The sequence below is a fragment of the Rattus norvegicus genome, unplaced genomic scaffold (assembly GCF_021556685.1).
Source record: "Rattus norvegicus strain SHRSP/BbbUtx unplaced genomic scaffold, alternate assembly SHRSP_T2T unassigned-0000125, whole genome shotgun sequence".
NCBI lineage: Eukaryota > Metazoa > Chordata > Mammalia > Rodentia > Muridae > Rattus > Rattus norvegicus.
The window spans coordinates 5,001-14,073 of NW_028238846.1; positions in this window are offsets into that span (position 1 = coordinate 5,001).

A 9,073-nucleotide genomic window follows, 5' to 3' on the forward strand; every position below is an offset into this window, starting at 1 on the left:
AGGGGTCCGGCACCCGTCCGCGCGCGCGCAGAGGCACCCCGTCGCACGAGAGAGCACCGCGACCGCCGCGCCGGTCCCACGACCGACGCGCCGCTTCCTCCCCCGACACCACCGCCACCACGGCAAACCCCTTTTTCCCCTTCCTCCTTTCCCTGCCCCCCCCCACCTCCCCTACTCCCCCGCCGCGGCATCGGGAAGAGCCGGGACGCGCCGGCCGTACCGGGCGCGGGGCGAGCGGGAGGACGAGCGCTGAGGGAGGCGGAGAGAGAAGCGACCGGCGACGGTCGACCCGCGGGAACGACCGAACCCCCTCAGAGCGGGAAGAGGGGCGCGGGACGGACGGGCGGGGGACGGCGGGGGCAGAACCGGGAAGGCCACCCGTCGGAACCCGGCGACACACCCGTACCGAGACGCCGCGAGGACGACACGCTCCCAACACGAGGCCCACGCCGCGGACCATACCGGGCGCGGCCGCGCCGGCGGATGCGGCCGGGGCTCACGGGCGGGCGGGGGCCGCAGCGGGCCCACCCCCAAAGCACACGGGCAAGCGAGGCGCAACGCCGGGGAGACGGGGAAACCACCCCCGACCCCCTCGGGCGGGGTCGGAGGACCGTGAACCGGCGGGAGGGAGACCACGCCAACGGGGAGCGGCGGGAGACCGGACGGCGGCCGACCCCCGGCGAGAAGCGGAGGATGAGGACGGGCCCAACGCCTGACACGCGGCGGCGACGCCCTCGCGCGGACAGGTGGAGGAGGAGGGGAGGAGGTCGACGAGCGACTTTGACCCCGCGAGGGGGGAGAGAGGGGGGCCGAGCCCGCGTCGGAAGGGAGGCCGGGCCTCGGGGCAGCGAGGGGGAGAGACACCGACCGGAGCCCCCACCGCCACACCGGGACGCGCACACGGGTTCGACTCAACGCCCAGGCGCCCACCTTGGCACCCCGGCAGCTTTCCCCCGACGCACGCCTTCCCAGAGGACGGCGGGGCCGGACGGGCCCCCGCGCAGACGCACCCTCAGCCAACAGGCCCCACGGACCGGCGTGGGCGACAGCCACTAAAGCCTCTTTCTCCTCTACGCCTCGCGGGGCGTCTTTCCCCCCGCACACGCCTCCAAGAGACCAGGCGAGACGCGCCGCCGCGGCCGCGGCGGCCGGGACGCCCTTCAAACCGCAACTTCCTCCCGCCCGCCGGGCGGCCCTTCCCCCCAGGCACCCCGCGACCGCCCCGGGACCCGTGCGCGCCCGGCTGCCCCCCCCGTTGAGGAGGGGCCCGGCAGCACGGCCGCGGGTCGGCCAGACGAGGAGCGAGAGAGAAAGGAACGCCGGCGGGCGGGGAGGGGGAGCGAACCGGCAGAACGAGGACCGTCGACGGCAGGGCCGGCCGCAGCGGCACCCCCCGCGGGAGACGCCTCACAAGGGACCGGGAGGCCGCTCGGGCGGCGACCGGGCACGCGAGCCAAGCCGGCGGGAATCACACTGCACCCAACCCGGAGCAGTCCCGCCACGCCCGCGGCACCGAGCCGACCCGAAACCAACGGACAACCCCCGGGAGCCCGAGGAGACGCCAGCCGACGCGAGAGAGAACCGAGGCAGACGCCGACGCCAACCGACGAAGACCCCCGCGTGGCAGCGGGTCCCAACGTCCGACGACGCGCCGGACGCGGCCGACCGCCGGTTCCCCCAAACAAGAAGTCCGCCCCCGAGAGCGAGGCCAACCCCGCGGTTCACGGACCCTCGAGAGCCCCGCGGAGGGGGAAGGGGGGGTAGGACGGCTCCCGCGATCTCCACCGGCCGTGGGAACGCTGCCGTGGAAGGGGGGGACGAGGCGGCAACCGCAGACGCCCGAGAGCACGCGGCACGCACCACACGCGACACGACCTCGCCGCGAGAGTGGCCGGGACGTGGACGCGCGTGGGAGGGACGCACACGCGACGGAGGGCACGGGGGAAACGGAGGCGGGTGGGACCGGGAGCCCAGCGCCGCCCTTCCAAACCCACCCGTCCCGCGACGACCCCTCGCGGTGAGAGGGGGTACCGCGCACGCGGGCGTGTGCACGGCCCTTCCCCGCCACCTGCCACCAGAAACCCAATCTCCCCCACAAGCTCCGCACAGCGGCAGGTCGACAGAGCCCCGTCCCGCGTGATCCCTCCTCGTACTCGGAGCGGGGAGGCGCGGGTCGCGGTAGGCGAGAGAGCAAACGCTGCGCGCAGAAGGCTGAGGTCAGGGCGGGCAGCCGAGGGGACCATCCGGGAGAAGCCCCTCGGAGATCGTAAAGCCCTTTCCGAAGATAGCTAGAGAAGGCAAATTCCTCACTGAGGGCGGGACGAACCCAACACCGACGAGCAGCCAAGGGCTCCGTGCACGCAACGGGAAACGAGCAACAGGCGCGGGACAGAACGGGAAGGACCACGCGCCAGCTGGTGGGGGGTCTGCGGTATCGGCAAAGGTCTCTTTCTCCGGGGTCTTCTTGAGCATTCGCGGACCGGGGGGACCTGCGACAGGTCCCCGCCGAGGGCCAGGCCTCTTCAAGGCGCACACAAAGGAGGAGCCTTGACTTGAGGGAGTCCGGTCTTTAAAAAGGGCCAGCCGCGATCGCTCAGCACCACCCTAACCGCGCAGGGCCCGCGGGTGAAGGCACCAAAAACATAGGCACGGGGTGGGCGCTCACCCAACGGAAGGAGCCTTTTAACCGCACACTCAACTCCTCGACCCCCCCCCTTTTCTGTCACCGTGCAGAAAGCCGGCAACTAGGACAAGGGAAAGCGTAAAGGCACAAGCACCATGGAGCACAGGAGGCACGCCGGGGAGCGGGAAGCGCCACCGCCAACTCAGAAGCGGGCACCTTGGTGGTCAAAGCCCGGAACGCTCCAGGAGCACCGCAAGGCTCACACAAAGCAGGGCGCGTGCACACACCATTCGGGAAGGGTATGCACCGCAGCGGGTCTACCACCTTCCCCCGGCACGGGGGAAGAGGGCCGCGAAGCAGTGAACGGCGTGGGGGCAAGCGCCCCCGACACGTCCACAGGGACACCGCGAACCACAGCAACAAGTGTGCGCGGGTCAGCGCTCGTGCCGGACAGCCGCACCCCTGACTTCCACACACCACCCTGCAAAGGAATGGGGAGGAGAGACGAGGGGCCCGCTGGCAGAACGAGAAGAGCGGTCGCCATTCGCGCTGAATGACCATTCGCCATGAATGTCCGTCCCTCGCCTGGCGCGGCTTAGGCCCCGGCCCGAAGAGAACGCGGCAGCACCACATCGATCCAACGGGAGCGAGACACGCCATGCATCGGGAACAACGGGCGTGAGAGCTTTCTAACACGCACTGGACGGGAATACGAGCGAGAAGAGCGAGAGAGAGCACGGGAAGAAGTCGCTAACACTGCCACACACACACAAAAAAAAAAAAATTTACCCTTCTCGAGGGCGAGAAAAAAAAGGAAGCGTTGCACTCGGGAGGCACGTGGCGTGGAAGAACGGGACTCAACGGGCAGCGGAGGTTCGGGAACTCCTTCAAAAAAAATAAAAATAAAAAAAAAATAAAAATAAAAAAATAAAATCCCCTTCGAAGGAGAAAAGGTGCAACTCGGGAGGCACACAGCAGGAAAGAAAGGGACACACCACCAAGCAGCGGAGGTTCGGGAACTCCTTCCAAAAAACAAAAAAAAAAAAAACAAAAAAAAAAACAAATAAAAAAACCGGTCGGCCGCAGAGGAGCACGCCAGGGGGTCACTAGCACCAAACGGGAAAACCCTTCCAGTCGCACTCGGCACCAACGACTCCTACCGGTAACGGACGACAACCACCACGGGGAAATCGGGAACGCCTGACACGCGGGACGGTTGTCATAAAGCTGCCCCAGAGAGCACAGGCAAGCAAGCACGGGAAAGCAGGAAGCGCGTACTCATGGGGGGGACGCTAAGCTTCAAGCATCGAAGAGGCCCATGCGCAGAAGAAAAGAGCTAGGGCTGGACAAGCAAACAGCCTTGGTGCAAGCCTCTTCCAACGTCCTTTAATGACAAAAAGAGTCAAAAGGACAGCGTGTCAGCATATATCTCCAGGTACAATAAGGACAGATAGCAAAGATGAAAAGTGTAAAAGACACAGGGATAAACATGACAGGCCACACGGAACGTCTGGAAGTCATGTTCGGTGACGTGTCCCCAAGAGGTCCCCATGTAGAAAGAGAACCGGACCGCAAAGGAACAACTGGTCGACCTTAGAACCCTGAGTGCTCACAGACCGAGGAGGCCATGGTAGATAGCCTGGAACACAGCTTCCCCTCGGCCTCAGAAGTCCATGCTCCCGCTGGCAGGGACCGGGGAGGATCCTGGAAAAAATAAAGTCTCGGAGGCGCCCCCTAGCCGGGACACCTCGGCTCGGAGGCCGGGGACACAGCACCCTCTCGGCCTCAGAGGTCCAGGCTCCCGCTATCAGGGACCGAAGGGACTCCTGGAAAAGAAAAAAAAAAAAATCCGTGGCGCCACCTAGCCGGGCCACCTCGGCTCGGAGGCCGGGGACACAGCACCCTCTCGGCCTCAGAGGTCCAGGCTCCCGCTATCAGGGACCGAAGGGACTCCTGGAAAAGAAAAAAAAAAAAAAAAACTCCGTGGCGCCCCCTAGCCGGGCCACCTCGGCTCGGAGGCCGGGGACACAGCACCCTCTCGGCCTCAGAGGTCCAGGCTCCCGCTATCAGGGACCGAAGGGACTCCTGGAAAAGAAAAAAAAAAAAAAAAACTCCGTGGCGCCCCCTAGCCGGGCCACCTCGGCTCGGAGGCCGGGGACACAGCACCCTCTCGGCCTCAGAGGTCCAGGCTCCCGCTATCAGGGACCGAAGGGACTCCTGGAAAAGAAAAAAAAAAAATCCGTGGCGCCACCTAGCCGGGCCACCTCGGCTCGGAGGCCGGGGACACAGCACCCTCTCGGCCTCAGAGGTCCAGGCTCCCGCTATCAGGGACCGAAGGGACTCCTGGAAAAGAAAAAAAAAAAAAAAAAAACTCCGTGGCGCCCCCTAGCCGGGCCACCTCGGCTCGGAGGCCGGGGACACAGCACCCTCTCGGCCTCAGAGGTCCAGGCTCCCGCTATCAGGGACCGAAGGGACTCCTGGAAAAGAAAAAAAAAAAAAAAAACTCCGTGGCGCCCCCTAGCCGGGCCACCTCGGCTCGGAGGCCGGGGACACAGCACCCTCTCGGCCTCAGAGGTCCAGGCTCCCGCTATCAGGGACCGAAGGGACTCCTGGAAAAGAAAAAAAAAAAAAAAAAAACTCCGTGGCGCCCCCTAGCCGGGCCACCTCGGCTCGGAGGCCGGGGACACAGCACCCTCTCGGCCTCAGAGGTCCAGGCTCCCGCTATCAGGGACCGAAGGGACTCCTGGAAAAGAAAAAAAAAAAAAAAAAACTCCGTGGCGCCCCCTAGCCGGGCCACCTCGGCTCGGAGGCCGGGGACACAGCACCCTCTCGGCCTCAGAGGTCCAGGCTCCCGCTATCAGGGACCGAAGGGACTCCTGGAAAAGAAAAAAAAAAAAAAAACTCCGTGGCGCCCCCTAGCCGGGCCACCTCGGCTCGGAGGCCGGGGACACAGCACCCTCTCGGCCTCAGAGGTCCAGGCTCCCGCTATCAGGGACCGAAGGGACTCCTGGAAAAGAAAAAAAAAACTCCGTGGCGCCCCCTAGCCGGGCCACCTCGGCTCGGAGGCCGGGGACACAGCACCCTCTCGGCCTCAAAAGTGTCTATGGTCCCGCTGGCTGGGACCGAAGGGACTCCTGGAAAAGAAAAAAAAAAAAAAAAACTCCGTGGCGCCCCCTAGCCGGGCCACCTCGGCTCGGAGGCCGGGGACACAGCACCCTCTCGGCCTCAAAAGTGTCTATGGTCCCGCTGGCTGGGACCGGAGAGGAGGGAAGAAATAAAAAAAATAAAATAAAATAAAATAAAAAATTTAAAAAAAAAAATTGGAAAAAAAAAAAAAATCCGGGACGGGGCCCAAGCCTTCTGGTCGACCTCATCCAGCTGCCACCAACCCCTCCTTGTGTCCCAATAGGTCGTACAGCCACCCTCCTCCCCTGAAGTTCTCCAGGTACAACCTCCTAGCTAGAGATGGTCCCCAGACAGGACGGCGTCTCCGTCGCGCACCCGCCTGCTTGCCTGTCACCCTCTCACCCTGGCCGGCTCACCACAGGCACTTCCCCGTCCTTTGTCACCAACCGGGGGACAGGAGCGTTGCGGAAACTTGTCGCCACTAGGTGTCGCCCGACAGCGATCTCGATCAAGCAAACCAATACAGACTGTCACGCGCCGCCGCCGCCACACACACTCATTCCGTCTCTCCAGAGTGACCTCCCTAGCTCAGGGGGACACTCACCCACGCACAACGGGGCAGGTACCCACCACTTCTCCCGAATGGCACAAACGGTCCCGGTTGTCCCGCCGGAACACAGTGAACGCGGGATGGACTCGGGGCCAACCCCCTCAGGCACCCAGAAAAGGAAAGTAGGACGGAGCGGTGAAAACAGGCCACCTCTAAGTGAAAGGACATGCACTCTCGAATCGGTTAACAATTAGCAAGGAACAGGCACAGTTAGGAAAAGGGAGCGTCCAAACTCCGGCGTGAGGGGAGGGTGGCGGCGACCTCAGTTCCACACCATTTTTAAATGGCTCACTCATTTTTAAAACCCTCCACCGATCCCGATGGGGGGGAGGGGGGGGTTGTTGTTGTTCTCTGTTCCTCGCTGCCACCGCCAGCCGGCACTCACCAAACCACACACCTGCCACCCTCTTTGGAAGACTAAACACAGAGAGTAAATTAAAAGAATGGTGGAATGATGGTGGAATGGTTAAAATTCCCGTGATTTGTTTTCACTCTGATCAAAACATACTTATTTTGTGCATTTGCATTCCCTTGTTCACACGTGCCTCTGTGTGTGTGGTGGGGGGAGGGAGGGAGGGAGGGAGGGAGGGAGGGAGAAAGAGAGAGAGAGAGAGAGAGAGAGAGAGAGAGAGAGAGAGAGAGAGAGAGAGCCAATTTAAAAAATAAAAACATGGTTAAATACAGCCACTTTGGGAAGATTGCTAGAGAGAATGCAGTCCAGAGTATGGAGGCCAGAGCTCTGGACGCTCTAGACCACAGGTCTCCCATCTCCCATATACCAGGCACCCAGCACCACCATCCCTACTTTGTTTGTTTGTGCGTTTGTTTGCTTGCTTGTTACATTAGTTTCATCCCAAGTTAATAATTATATATTTTTTTTCTATGCACGTATTTAGTTGTGGCAGGGGAACTCCTTCTTTAGGACAGGCAGACTTAGCTAGTTAGTTAGCCAGTCAAAAGTACGTAAAAAATTTATATCAACATAAATATCATTCACTAAGAAATCCTATCTGAAGAAAAAGAAAGAAAGGAAGAAAGAAGGAAGGGAGGGAGGGAGGGAGGGAGAGGGAGAGAGAGAGAGAGAGAGAGAAAGAAAGAGGAAAACTGGCAGACTTAGTTTTAGTGTTTTTGTTATTGTTTATTCAAGATATTGTTTCAGGGCTGGAGAGACGGCTCAGCGGTGAAGAGCACTGACTGCTCTTCCAGAGATCCTTAGTTCAAATCCCAGCAACCACATGGTGGCTCACAACCATCTGTAATGGAATCCTCTCCTTGTGTGTTGAAGACAGTGACAGTGTGCTCATAAAATAAATAAACAATAAAAAATATGTTTGAAGATTAAAGAAAAAACTCTCTCTCTCTCTCTCTCTCTCTCTCTCTCTCTCTCACACACACACACACACAAATAAACTCTGTAATAAAAATCAATGTGACTTCATGATCAAACTTCTATAGTCAATAGGACTAGAGAGAACACATGTCTGTAAAATAAAAGCAGAACCTTTTCTGCTTTGTTTTGTTTTGCCTCAAGGTACGTTTCTTTTGGTATAGCCCAGGCAGTCATGGAACTTGCTCCGTAGACTTATCTAGCCTCAAGCTCACAGAGGTCCACTCTGCCTGCCTCGGCCACCCACACAGCTCTCTCTGCTGACTATATGTCTGCATGCCAGAAGAGGGCACCAGAACCTAGGAGGACACACCACATGGCTCCTGAGAATCCAGGTTTTGACTTTAAAAAAAAAAAAAAAAAAAAAAATTCTGACAGCATAGAGGGTAGATATCTGCCTGCCAGGCTCTTCTAGTGCTGTTTAAGGTGGGGTAATAGCCATGTGAAGGAGACAAGGGGAGAGGAAAAATCGATTGGATGAGTAGTGCTGCTGAGATTAAGGAACACACACACACACACACACACACACACACAGAGAGAGAGAGAGAGAGAGAGAGAGACAGAGACAGAGACAGAGACAGAGACAGAGACAGACAGAGACAGACAGAGACAGTAAGACAAAGAGACAGAGAGAGAGAGATGACAGAGGGACACACCGAGGGAAAGACATCAGGACCAGCTGAATTTCTCAAGAAAAGAAAAGAAGAGAAAGGAAAAATGTTTTCTATATACACAAATCTGTATACATGATTTGTTATAGTGTCCCATTTGGGCACTTTGGATTCAACTGTGGATGGTTGGCAGCCAGCTTGGCTGACACCTGACCTCACCAAGATGGAAGCAGCCGGCCATTAGCCCTGATGTTCCAGGTCACTTCTGTTTCTCCCTTTCCCAGCCTCTAGGGAAACAGAACTTAATTAAACTCAGTTTGCACGTGCAGAAAGGTGAAGAGGCACCCAAAAGCAGCCAGAAGCCTCAGACCATCCACAGCCACATGTTCTCCTTCTGCCTATATTACTTCTAAATGATCGTATTTATTTATTTATTTATTTATTTATTTATTTATTTATTTACTTACTTACTTACTTACTTACTTACTTACTTACTTACTTTTTTTTCTTTCTTTTTTTTCGGAGCTGGGGACAGAACCCAGGGCCTTGCACTTGCTAGGCAAGCGCTCTACCACTGAGCTAAATCCCCAACCCCCTTACTTACTTACTTACTTACTTACTTACTTACTTACTTACTTACTTATTTTTGTCATACTTAAACAATCATTCGTCCTTGAATTCCTCCTGTATGCCAGGTAGACTTAGTCAGTCAGTCA